This window comes from Asparagus officinalis, chromosome 1 (assembly GCF_001876935.1).
Source record: "Asparagus officinalis chromosome 1, Aspof.V1, whole genome shotgun sequence".
Lineage (NCBI taxonomy): Eukaryota > Viridiplantae > Streptophyta > Magnoliopsida > Asparagales > Asparagaceae > Asparagus > Asparagus officinalis.
In genome coordinates, this window is record NC_033794.1 from 32251737 (window position 1) to 32266105 (window position 14369).

Sequence of the window (14369 nt, forward strand, 5' to 3'; positions counted from 1 at the left end):
ATGTTATCCGCGCTGGAATGTTAGCCAGTTGAGCCATAATATCGAAGACGTGTGGAGCGTTCGAGCTTTCCGGTTTATCTCTTCTAATCGGGCGATTGAAACGAGACTGCTTCGGATTCTGAACCTCCTGGGGCCTCTTTTCTTTCTGTTTATCAACCGGCTGTCGTCGAGTTTCTTCAACCGGTCTAGGAGTCGTAATCACACCCAGCTCCGTGAGAGTTTTAGCAGGTCCCCGTTTAGTCACCCCCTGCTCAGCTAACTGATCGCTAGGTGATGGATAGTTGAAGTGATATTCATTTCCGCTTCTAGTAGCAAAGACTTCTTGTTCTTCTTCGGAGAGCGGGAAGGTAGGAGCTTCATTACCATCCTCTTCGAAGATCGCGGAGGTAGCATTGCAGGACTTGCCTTTACCCTTTTTGGTCGAGGATGTCATCCACTGATCGTCTTCAATTAGATCAGGATGGACCCAGAGGATTTCACCGTTTGGAGCTGTGTGTGGCACAAGTCCTTTTTGGCGCTGTCCATATGGGTTGTCATTCACTATCTTCATTCCAACTTTGTTGATGCATTTTGGCTCAAACCATGCTGTGGGCACTGATCCAAAGCTGATTGATACTGCATTTGATCCGACATTCTTGGACGGCTTTGGGGTTATGACGCCTACATCAATTAACGCCTGGATTTTATCCTTAAGATGGTAGCATGACTTTGTAGGGTGATGAACCGCTCTATGGTATGCACAATACTTCGGATCCGTCACTTTGCTAGCCCCTTCTTGATCCACAATCGACGGCAGCTGGATTTTGTTGTTTTCCAACAGGTACTTAAAGATGCCAGGAACTTCGTCATCTTTGAAGGAGTACACTTTAGGAAACCTTGGCTCTGAAGATTTCTGCTTCTGAGGCCGTTGTTGCCATTGCGACTGCGATTGTTGTGGTGCTCGTTGCTACTGCTGTTGCTGAGGTTGCAATTGGAAAGTTTGATTAGCATCAACTGCATTAGCATATGCCTTACCTTTCCCTCGTGGGACGAAGTTCTGCTGTGGAACATTCGTCGCTTGTTGGCCTCTTTCCGCCTTCTTCCTTTTGAGGAATCGCTCGGCTTGCTCTCCTCGGACCTTTAAATCCTTCCATGTTTTGGACGGTGCAGTCCCCATTGCTTCCAACACATCTAATGCGAGGTTGTTGTGGCAAGTCTGGAGAATGAACTCCTCGGTGATCGGGTCCCGACAGTTCATCGCCTTGTTCCGGAACCTTTTGACGAAAGCCTTCAACGGGTTTGATTAGCCTTTACCGACTACCGTTTGAGTCGGGCTAGCATGCGGATTGTCGGAATCCGTTCCGCATGTAACGTTGTGCTAAGGGAATGAACTCCCTTAGACTTCGTGCTATGATGTCGAATACATAGACTTCGCCATTGTTACGGGAATAGGCTACCCGGCGACACGTGTTAGGTGTTGACTTTAGGATTTTTGGCTAACCCCCAGCCTTCAACGGGTTTGATTAGCCTTTACCGACTACCGTTTGAGTCGGGCTAGCATGCGGATTATCGGAATCCGTTCCGCATGTAACGTTGTGCTAAGGGAATGAACTCCCTTAGACTTCGTGCTATGATATCGAGTACATAGCTTTACCATTTGTTACGGGAATAGGCTACCCGGCGACACGTGTTAGGTGTTGACTTTAGGATTTTTGGCTAACCCCCAGCCTTCAACGGATTTGATTGTACTTTACCGGCTACCGTTTGAGTCGGGCTAGCATGCGGATTGTCTAAATCCGTTCCGCATGTAACGTTGTGCTACGAGAGTGAATTCTCTGAGACTCGCTGCTACGACTTCGAATACGTAGACTTCGCCATTGTTATGGGAATAGGCTACCCAGCAACGTGTATTAGACGCTGACTTATCCCTATTTAGGCTTCGGGATAAAATACCCCAGAATCGAACTCTGGTGTCTTCTTCTTCGGAGAAAGACTAAACCGGCAGCGCGTGTTAGGCGTCGGCATATCCCTGCTTAGGATTCAGGATGACATTCCCCATGCGTGTAAGGCATGGATTTTGGTGTTATTAATAACAACCTGCCGCAATGTTGAATATGCGGACGAGTGTTCTTTTTAACGGTTAGGAACTAACCGGCAGCGCGGGTTAAGCGCAGACTTATCCTTGCTTAGGTTTCAGGATAGAATACCCCAGAATCGAACCCTGGTGTCTTTTTGTACAGAAAAAGACTAAACCGGCCGTGTTAGGCGCAGACTTATCCCTGCTTAGGATTCGGGATAAACTTCCTAGGATGAATCCTAGATTGATAGAATTTTAGAAAAGATTGGTGCGGGAAAGGAAGAATTTTATATTCTATTTCCCGGTCTTCTTTTAGGGTGAAGGCGAACCCGAATACAAGGAAGGAAGAATTTTATATTCTATTCCTTGATTCTGGAAAGGAAGAATTTTATATTCTATTTCCAGCGAAGAAGAAACTAGAAGTGGGGTGTCCACTCCGAGAATCTGGAAAATTTAGATAAACTTGCCTTTTATAGGATGAGTTATCTAAACTGAAAATGGGTCCTTCGTTTATCGAAGTGGTATTTTCAACTCCGGTTATAACCATGAACAAGGTTTAACCAAAGAGAAAAAGGGAAGGAGTTCTTTCGTTTATCGAAAAGGGACTCCGAACTGAAAGTGGACCTCTTGTTCATGGAAAGAATCAAGAGGGCCAGAAAAACATTTTTGGTGGACTCACTGTCAATTGAAATTGATCAGTGAGGGATTTTGGTGGTGACAATGATTTTGGGTTATCCTCTAGAATATTAAGTGTAATATTCTTCAAGGAACTTCCCGGTAAACGAGTTATCCTGAATGTACTAGGGATAGTACTTTTTCAGGAACTTCCCATTTATTGGCATTAATTGCCTGGCGCCCTCTTGAGTAATCAGGCGATATGCGCCGTTTGAATAGACTGTGTCTATTACAAACGGTCCTTCCCATTTGGGTTCGAATTTACCTTTCTTCTTGGAGGTGAGAATTATTGGTCGGCGAGCAGCGAGGACCAGATCTCCTTCCTTGAAGCTTCTCTGTCGGACTCTTTTGTTAAAAGCCCTTGACATCCTGGCTTGGTAAAACTCGATGTGTTGTTGAGCCTCCAAACGCTTTTCATCCAGCCTCTCGAGCTCTTCGAGACGCTTCTGATGTTGTTCCTCCGTCGTCATCTCCGTTGCGAGGGCGATCCGAAGGGACGGAATCTGAATTTCCAGCGGTAGCACAGCTTCACATCCGTATACCAGCGAATACGGGGTAGCTCCCGTAGGCGTGCGTATGGTGGTGCGATAAGCCCAGAGTGCTTCACCGAGTTTATCGTCCCAGTCTCGTTTATTGGTCTTCACGAGCTTTGACAAGATCTTGATGATCGTCTTGTTAAACGCCTCCGCTAATCCATTCGCGGCGGGGTAGTAAGCTGTCGACGAAACATCTTCGATTTTGAACTTGTCGCAGAATCTGACGAAGGCATTGCTTATGAACTGTGGACCGTTGTCATGAATGATCCTTCTTGGCACGCCGTGTCGGTAAATGACATGATGCTTGATGAAATTGATGACGTTGTTCGTCTTCACTTCTCTAAGCGGAATCGCTTCAGCCCACTTTGAGAAATAATCTGTGATCGCGAGGATGAACCGATCACCTTTGACTGAAGGGGGAAAAATAGGACCGACTATGTCCATGCCCCAAGTCTCGAACGGCCAAGACGTGGTTGACGTGTGCAACTGCTCTGGCGGTTGATGCATATAATTCGCATGTATCTGGCAAGCGTGGCATTCTCGTGCGTATTCGATTGCGTCACGAACCATCGTTGGCCAGAAATATCCCATCCTCCTGATGCGATCATACAGTTTAGGACCGGGCTGATGCGCACCACATTCTCCTTCGTGTGCTTCCTTAAGAACTTCCTTTGCTTCTCTGTTCGAAAGGCATCGGAGTAAAAGACCGTCGTACCCTCTACGGTATAATGTATGGGTTTCAGTATTATAGAAGAATCTTGGAGCTCTTCGGCGGATTGATTCCTTTTCTTTTACATCCTCTGGCAAGATACCATATTGGACGTAGTCGATGATAGGAAAACGCCAATCTCGGGACTCAGACCCAATTTGAGTTGAATTCACCTCTTTGGCGTTCACGTTTCTATCCTCTTCTTCTTCAATCTCCGTACTGTATATGGGTACGCAGAGTTGATGCGTCCGTACTGTGACTAACAGCTCAGCTTCGGGAGGCTGTGCCAGTGATACTGCTAGTGCCGCCAGTGCGTCTGCATAAGCGTTCTGGAGACGAGGGATGTATTCAATAAAGAATTCTTCGAAAGATTCTGCCATTTTGATGGCTTCCTGGTGGTACGGGATCAGGTCTTGATTCCTGACTTCATACTCACCGCGAACTTGGTTGACTATCAATTGCGAATCTCCAAAAGCTTCGAGATATTCGACCCCCAGCTCTTTGGCGAAACTGAGTCCAATGAGAAGCGCGTTGTATTCGGCAACATTATTGGAGCACGGACTAGTCAACGAATAAGCCCGAGGCATCACGTGCTTTCCAGGGGAGATTAAGACGACTCCAACTCCAGAGGAAACTGTAGGACATCCCGGGGTTATTACTCTATTAACTGCCCTTGAGGCACCATCGAAGTATAATTGCCATACTTGTTGGTGTGATGTGGTGTTAACCTCGTGGGTTTCATCCGGCAAGTCATCATATACTTCTGCCGTATCTGTGGTCGGGTTTGCCGCCAAAAGGTCACAAATCGCCTGTCCTTTTATCGACTTCTGCTGCTTGAAGTGCAAATCGTATTGGGACAAGAGAAGGGCCCACTTCGCTAGACGCCAATTCATAGAGGCCGGTTGCGTCATAAACACCCGTACTGGATTAACGTTGGAGATAACGTAGATCGTCTGTCCCACTAGGTAATGCCGCATCTTTTGCATCGCAAATACCAATGCAAGGCATTCTTTCTCAATCATCGGATATCGAGACTCAGCGCCTACCAAGGTCCGACTGAGGTAATAAACTGCCTGTTCGTGACCGTTATCATCGTCTTGCGCTAGTAAGGCACTTATCGAGTGGTTCATCGCCTTGAGATAAATCAAGAACGGTTTACCAGATTTCGGTGCAACGAGAACAGGAGGGTTCGCCAGATATGTTTTGATATCTTCGAACGCTTTTTGGCAGGCATCATCCCAGATGAATGATACTCCTTTCTTGTTCAGCTTAGAGAACGGTTGGCACTTCCCAGAAAGATTTGAGATGAAACGCCGGATATAAGCTAAACGCCCTTGCAATCCTCTGAGTTCTCTCAGATTCCTCGGGGGCTGCAATTCATGTATCGCCTTCACCTTATCAGGATCGATATGTATACCCTTAGTGGTGACGACGAACCCAAGAAATTTTCCGCTGGACATTCCAAGAAATGATTTAGTGGGGTTCATCTTCAACTGATGACTCCTCATGAGATCGAACATTGTCTTCAAATCCTTGATGTGATCTTCCTTGTTGCGGCTTTTCACAACCAAATCATCAACGTAACATTCGACTGTTTTCCTGAGATGTTCTTGGAAAATCTTAGTCATCGCTCGCTGGTATGTGGCACCGGCATTCTTCAGGCCGAAAGGCATCACCGTATAGCAGAAAACGCCGAGGGGTGTTCTAAACGCCGTATGCTTCTCATCCTCTGGATGCATCTTGATCTGGTTATATCCCGAAAATCCATCCATGAAGGACATCCTCTCAAATCCACATGTATTGTCGATAATGACATCCGTGATCGGGAGAGGGAAATCGTCTTTCGGACATGCTTCATTCAGGTTCCTGAAGTCGATGCAAATCCTGATTTTGCCATTCTTCTTCATGACGGGAACGATGTTGGCTAACCAGTCTGGATGTTGTTCCTCTCGGATTGATGCATTTTGGCTCAAACCATGCTGTGGGCACTGATCCAAAGCTGATTGATACTGCATTTGATCCGACATTCTTGGACGGCTTTGGGGTTATGACGCCTACATCAATTAACGCCTGGATTTTATCCTTAAGATGGTAGCATGACTTTGTAGGGTGATGAACCGCTCTATGGTATGCGCAATACTTCGGATCCGTCACTTTGCTAGCCCCTTCTTGATCCACGATCGATGTCAGCTGGATTTTGTTATTCTCCAACAGGTACTTAAAGATGCCAGGAACTTTGTCATCTTTGAAGGAATACACTTTAGGAAGGTACTTAAAGATGCCAGGAACTTCGTCATCTTTGAAGGAGTACACTTTAGGAAACCTTGGCTCTGAAGATTTCTGCTTCTGAGGCCGTTGTTGCCATTGCGACTGCGATTGTTGTGGTGCTCGTTGCTACTGCTGTTGCTGAGGTTGCAATTGGAAAGTTTGATTAGCATCAACTGCATTAGCATATGCCTTACCTTTCCCTCGTGGGACAAAATTCTGCTGTGGAGCATTCGTCGCCTGTTGGCCTCTTTCCGCCTTCTTCCTTCTGAGGAATCGCTCGACTTGCTCTCCTCGGACCTTCAAATCCTTCCAGGTTTTGGACGGTGCTGTCCCCATTGCTTCCAACACGTCCAATGCGAGGTTGTTGTGGCAAGTCTGGAGAATGAATTCCTCTGTGATCGGGTCCCGACAGTTCATCGCCTTGTTCCGGAACCTTTTGACGAAGGTATCAACCAATTCCCCATCTTTTTGTTTCTCGTCAAGGAACGACCCGATGGATATCTCGGTGTCGTCGTCGAAGAAGTTAGTGAGGAATTTAGTCTCCATGTCGTCCCAGCTATTCACGCTTCCTGGCTTGAGGCGGCGATACCAGTCGAAGGCGGCTCCACGAAGAGTGCCAACGAAGGACCGTACCATCAGAGGCTCATTACCAGAGATAACCCCCAGGTGTGATTTGAAGTAAATCAAATGCTGAGTGGGTGAACCCATCCCATTAAACGGCGTGAAGTTAATTAGATTAAACTTCGCCGGATACGGGATTGATTCCCATTCTCTTGGGTATGGACAAGGAATGCCCGTCTTCTTCATCTCTTGAGCGGAAATCAACATATTGATTTTTTCTCTCGAGGTTTTTAATCTTCAAGCTTTCACCTGTGTTTTCGCTAGCATTCTCGTTACCACCCCCTGCATTGATGGGAGGATTATTGGCATTATGAGCTTCATTCGCATTTGTGTCCTCATCTTCCTGATTAACCTGGTTACGACGACTTGGTTTGCCTTGCTGGTTTGTCAATGCTTGGATTTGTTGGTCATGCATTTCTCGCATATTCTGCATGGCCATCTGTATTTCGAACCTGAAGTTCTCCTGTTGTCATGGCTTGTCGTTATTGGCTACCATTGTTAACTCCGCTATTCATGGTTGATGTCATCAAAGATTTGAACCGTCTTTTTGGGAGAAAAAGTGTCATCGATAGAAAGGAAGATATTTCACTTTTTGAGCATTGGGACGTGGGGCAGTAAATGAGGGTGGCGCTTCGTATTTTGAGCGAATCGCTTAAGATTCCAAAGTGGTTCTAGCCTAGTTGCTTCGAAAATCACAGTGTCCTTTGAAATCCCTCTATACTCTTCCTTGAAAAATAAAAATAGCCTCTTGATGCTTAAGATAGTTCTTTTATGAACCTTTACTCTAAAATATTCCTGATATTCTTCTAAGCTTTCTTAAGAAAAAGTCTTCCATGGCCTCTCAAGTTTCAAACTATAGCCGTAACGAGGAGAGTCTCACTATTCTTCTGCTTATTCGCTCCAAAGTTCATATGGACAATCTGATGGGGTTGTAAAATCAATACAATATCTCTCAGACTCTCACATTGGTGGCACTAGAGATGAACGAGCTAGTGTATTGCCATGGTGAGGGTTGACTACCGCTATACTTGGCCTATTTAGAGAATGGTTTACAACTGCTCTTACACCCTTTCATTAAGGAGGTGCACATTGCTCTAGGAGTTTCCCCTTCCTAATTCTATCTGAGCACAGTGGGGGTTCTGGTGGTTTTCATCATCATTTTTCACTGTGTTGGAGTCCAACCAAGCTTGAGATTCCTTGGACACTTGATCAGCATGGGGTCGGCTGAGAAGGACCCGTATTACTCTTTCCACTATCGTGGTGAGTTCTAGTTTATTTCTAATTCTTTAGAGTTGAATGAGGACTAGAGGAGGTGATTCGTGTGGGTCTATGGTAGCGACAATGTCTTTGCCTGTTCAGATTGGCTGGAGGCAAATGAAGACGCTTTGAGGCCAGTCACCCTTAGTGATTCTGAGATGATGGATCTGGAAAGATCTATTCTTATGCCGGGCTACAAGAGAGTGATGCTTTGTTTGATGATACGTCTCTCCAAACGGTGGGTATATCCATGATTTTATCTTCCCCTAGCTTCCCGGCAAGGACGAGCATCATTCCTCTATTAGTGGAAAATCGTAAAAGGAATATAGAGATCGAGGAGATGAGCTCCACTGCTAGGCCCCATAAGAAGCCAAGGGGGGGCTTTCAACGTTGAGGAGGTGGTTGTCTTGATGCCTCAAGTAGTTAACATTATCTATGAATTAAGGGGAAGGACAAGGGTTGAGAGACAACAAACAATCGGACTGGTTGTGAGGTCCTAACCAGCTAGGATTGGTCTGCTGATAACTTAACTTAACCACTTGGAAAATGTGGGGACAGATAGATGAGTCTTCTCCTGGCAGGGAGACAACGGCCTTAACGGTCAAAGAGGATGCTGTCAGCCCCCGTACCATTCTTGAGACGTCACATCGCCCTGGAAAAGAACTAATTGGGATGGACGATGGCGTCAAGGGAAGAGCTGAAACTCCGTTAGACCAGATAGAGAATGGTGCTGACGGGAGGATTTTGGAGGATATGCCAAGTGTTGGCATACACCTATCTCTTCAAGCTTGTTTAGCTTGGGAGACTTTTGTTGGGACACCCCCTGTTCAATCGACTTAAGCGTTCCCTAGAATTCTAAGAAGGGCTGTCAAAGGAAAAGTTGGCCAAGGAAGAGGCAGAGAAGAGAATCGTTGTCTTGGAGGCCGAATTGACTCATAAAGAAGATGCTTGGCGCCGAAGTCTGGATGAGAAGGAAGAGATCCTCAAGAGCTTTCGAATTCAGTTCTCCAAGCATGTGAGGACCATTGAGGACCTTCAAAGGGAGATGGTTCATCTACAGGTGAAGGTCGAGTTCGAGAAGCATCACAGGATGACGGTTGAGGCAGAGGCTCGAACAAGTCGCCTGTCTCTCAAAAAGATGAGGAGGAACTTTTAAGAGCTACAATCAAAGCTTTAGGCTTCCATGGCACTTGTTGTTAAATTGGAGGACCAACTCGCTTATTTGGATTCGGAGTAGCATAAAAGAAGGTGGTCGATGACTGGCGTCATGGCCATGTAGGGAAGGCCGAAGTAGACTTAGCATGTAAAGCTAGGGTTGATTACTTTGCCTCCTTGGTGCCTCCTAGCTCACATCCTCCCACTGATCATTATTATTCTTCCTACGTCTCCCGTTGTCTCGACTTGTTGAAAGATGTTAAGAAAATTGGAGGTGGGTTGGATTTATCAGTGAATGACGACGAGGTAGAGCCTGTTGCTGGAGCCCCTGGGGAATCTTCCTCAATTGCTGCCACTAGGAGTTCGCCAAGTCTGACTCCCGAATTTGGTCGAGAGTTTTGATGACCAACATGTTTCTCTTCCTTCTTTTTTTTGTAGAGAAATTTGTAACAAAGTTTACTCTTATTAAATGAAAATTAATTTTTGTCTCCATTCTTGAGCTTGCCTTCATTGTTTATATTCTTTTAGCTTTGTAGTTTCGTTCTCATCTGAGATGTTGGTTGAAGTGAGTTAGTTGCAATGTGTCGACCTATGCTGAGGACTTATGACAACTAGTTCACTTAATGCTTTATTTTGGCTGAATGTTCAATTGATCAGAACTTGACAAATGACTGCTTAAGTTTTTAGATCAATTAAGTATTTGCCCTGCACTTAATGCTCATACTTTAGGTTTATGAATACCTTTTTGGCAGAATGGCAACCCTGAGGTTGAGTGCCTAGGTCTTACGTAAGTGCCTAGGTCTTCATAATCGTCGTATGGTCGAATGGCGACTGTGGGAGTCGACCATAGGGTTGTGTCTTGTATTTACCTTTATAAAGAGCCAAGGGCTTGTTATTCGACTGAGGAGTTATTTTGCCTTGGGTTTACCTTGAAGAGGTACCAAGGGCTTGTCCATGATGATCGATAAGAGCCAGAGGAATCGACCATATGTTGTTCCTTGGGCTTACCTTGATAAAGAGCCAAGGGCTTGTTATCCGACTGAGGAGTCGTTGTGCCTTAGGTTTACCCTGAAGAGGTACCAAGGGCTTCTCCATGATGATCGATGAGAGCCGGAGGAATCGACCATATGTTGTGTCTTGGGCTTACCTTGATAAAGAGCCAAGGGCTTATTATATGACTGATGAGTGGTTGTGTCTTGGGTTTACCCTGAAGAGGTAACAAGGGCTTGTTAATGATGATCGACGAGAGCCAGAGGAGTTTACCATATGTTGTGCCTTAGGCTTACCTTGATAAAGAGCCAAGGGCTTGTTATCTGACTGATGAGTCGTTATGCCTTAGGTTCACCCTGAAAAGATACCAAGGGCTTGTCCATGATGATCGATGAGAGCCGGAAGAATCGACCATATGTTTGTAGGGTTAAAAAATTAAAGTTGATTGATTCTTGTTTTAAGAAATAGATTCGATCGCTTAGTATGAATCCCTTACAATCACTCTCTCTCTCTCTCTCTCTCTCTCTCTCTCTCTCTCTATTACTCTCTCTCTCTCTCTCTCTCTCTCTCTCTCTCTCTCTCTCTCTCTCTCTCGATTACAGAGGAAGAGAAGGTTAATTTGACTTCTCTTTTGTTTAAAAGTGGATTCTTGGTGGCGAAAGGATGCTTCTCTCGATACTCAAGCTGAGATTACTTCTCATTAACGATCAGAACAAGATTACAAAAGCTTCTGATGGTGGCTTGGATCATAAAAGTGCAGACGCTAATCTCTCTTTACACGATTGTCAAAACTCCTCCAGAAGTCTCCAAAAGGAAGTCCTTTTTTCATAGTTGCTCATGGGTATTTATAAGGTTTCAGCATGTAACCAACGTTCTAAAATTGTGGATAGAGGGTGCAACTGCCTCCTTCAATTCAGCCCACATTGGTTACTGAGCCAAAACGTACTTCTGAAGCCTAGCACACATTGCTAACTAAGTCTTCAAACCGTTAGAGCTGGATTTTCTACGGACGAGGAGCCTCGCTATTTGGCGAAGTTCATCTGATTGGACGAGCCTTAATATACAACAAAGTTCATCTTCTAAGACCAACTTTACAAAATAGTGAACTCTGTCTTTACTGACATCATTTGACGAGCTTCATATTCACTAACAAACATTGTCTTCCACAACTGAGTCCAACTACATAGAAAGTCTTGTGAATTTCCTTTTTACGAGCCTCATCTTCACTAACGAGCGTTAATTCTGATGATGAGCTCCGAACCTCATATCAAATGACTTGCTTCGAACCTCGTTTCTACTAGTGAGCTTTGAACCTCATATCCAATGACGAGCTTTGAACCTCATATCCAACGACTAGCTTCGAGCCTCGTTTCCACTGGTGAGCTTCGAACCTCGTATCCAACGAGCTTCGAACCTCATTTCCAATGATGAGTTCACTAAGCCTCACTACGTGGTGAGCCTCGTTTTTTATATGGCTTCTTGTTGGGTAATGAGTCTCATCTTTAACTATGATGAGGTTCGTCCCTTTGACGACCTTCGTCATATCTTAAAGTTTGGTATTTTTTAATGCCTACAAAACCCCCTTTAAAGTTTTTAGACTTGAATTGGGTTGTATGGAGACTGAAACACTTTAAATCCTCTTAGGACGAATTAAGCCTTATTATTCGCAATTCAATGCTTCTGTAAACTTCGCCATGAAGTTTGACAATTGGTTGATATTCGTCTTTCCATGTGAGTATTGTCAGACCCACACCTATACGACACCTTTCAGCCTTATAAGCGGTAACAGTTATGCACCTTTTCTAGACCGATAGGTGGCTGCTAGCTGGTGCCTTGAAATCTCCTCTATGGATCTCGCTGGCAGATCTCATTGGGAAAGGGATTCATCCAATGATCTCAATGGAAGATATCAGCTCTTAATTCGATTTCTCCCACCTCTATATATATGGTGTCATCATACGAAGATTCATTTCTTCTTCTAATCACTTGAGTTATCAAAACCCTTCATCTCCTAAATTCTAAACTTTTCTTCTTGGAGAGCTTCCCATCCGAGACCAATGGCTCCTAAAATCGCCATTAACAAAGGCAAGGGCAAGAAGGTCGCCGGTCCTTCAGATGATTCCACAGCTTCGTCCGCTTTCTCAGGTAATAGATCTGAACGCAAGATCTATGTTTCAACGCAGATGAACACTGTCTATTTTAGACTTGTGTTTCTTGAGGGAGATGAATAGTTTCTCTCTTTCTGAGATGAAATTCATCTGAAAGATGATGTCTTTCAATTTGAAGAAGTTCGTCATTTTGACATATTTTGTCTTTTTCTGATGAACCTCATTTGTCGATTAAACTTTATATGTCCAAAATGTGTTGCCTATTCTGATGAGGTTCATCCTTAATGTCTATCAAATAAGTTTTTATTTGACCAACGAACTTCGTCTTCACTGACGATGTTCGTTAAATTGACAAACTTTGTCTTCACTAATGAGGTTCATCCAACATACAAAGTTAGTTCAACTAACAAGGCTCGAAGTTTATTGTTAGACGAAGTTCGCCTATTTAACGAAGTTTGTTATTGTACGAGGTTTATCTATTTAACGATGTTCGTTGTTGGGGTAACCTTCATCTCATTGGGTAGCGACTCATCCTATGAGCTAAAATTGTTTGCTCTTTGTGTAGTTGTGCATCCGTCTGTTTCAATTTCCCAACATGGTGCTTTCGAAGCAGATAGTACCCAAGCGATGGAATATGATTACCATTATTCCTCTCTTGAAGGCATCACTATGTTCGGGGATCGAGGATAAGAAGAACTTCGACTTCTTTCTAATCCTTTAATCTCCACTTTTAGGCGTTTGATCATTGATGCTCCCTTAGAATTAGTCGACCATGACCACATCGTGAAGCCTATTTTCCTGTTTGGGGACTCATTGAAGGATCTAGTCTTATTGGAATTAGGCACCTATCGATAGCTTAGGACTGTGAACAGGCGCCATATGTTCTTGCCCATGATGGAACGTGATTCTTCTCTCACCGCCCTGAAGATTGTTTCTACTATAAGGAAGATGGATTGGGACTTAACCCCAACACAAGATGGGGTGATATGTGGTCATTTCTCCAGAAGTAGCACCAAGATAGACAGTAGCAGTCTCTACATAACCGAATTGCACCCGAAACTATTTCAGAGAGAATTGTCCATCGGCGAAATAGCCGAGGAAGCTAACACTTTTGATCATGCATTTTTTAACTTAAAGGGACAATTTATGGCTAAGGACTTTAGGACTCCTGGTTGGTCTCATTGGATTCCTACCCAGTGGTGGCCTCGTGTCACCGAATACATCTTATAGGATAATCAGGAGGACCTACAAAGGTTTGGGCTTTATGCGCCCATCAGGGTGACACAACTTGGTTTAAGGACTAACTCTCACCAATTCTTCGGTTTGTTAGAGTTATATAATCCTGACACTCATACCTTCTTCACTCCAAATGGTGAATTGGGAATTCCTCTTCATGAGATGGCTGAAGTCTTCAGGCTGCCATACAGAAGATACCCTTATGAGGAATATGTCTCGTGGTACAAGGAGCTAACCTATTTAGAGAAGGGACACCCACAAATGGTTGAAACCTATTGGGAGGTAATGTGCCACTACTACATTTGTACGAATGTAGAGGGACGGGTTGATAAGAAAGGTGAAAAGCTCCTCAGCCATAACATCTAGGCACATTACCTTTTTCAGAACTTGAATCATAAGGACCCTATAGTATCACTGGGTCCTTGTGAGGTGGGCAAACTGTCTCGACGTATACTCGCCAATCTACCTTTGTCTTATGTGACACCTTCAGATGTGCATGGCTACCCGACAGACACGACATTTGACAGTTACTTTTTCTAATGTGGGGAGCCGATTTCTTCCAAAGCCTTACTGGCAGGATATGTCATGTTATGGCTCAAGCATATTGTTGTTCCTTTTAGTAGTTTTGATGCATTGCCAGTAGAGGTGGTATTTTCGCCCGTTTGTTTGGTGCACGACCGTCAATATGCTCTTCTACTTGCCATGCTTGCCCGTGTCCATTAGGGATTGTAGCGTTTATGTTATGATTTTCTCATGAT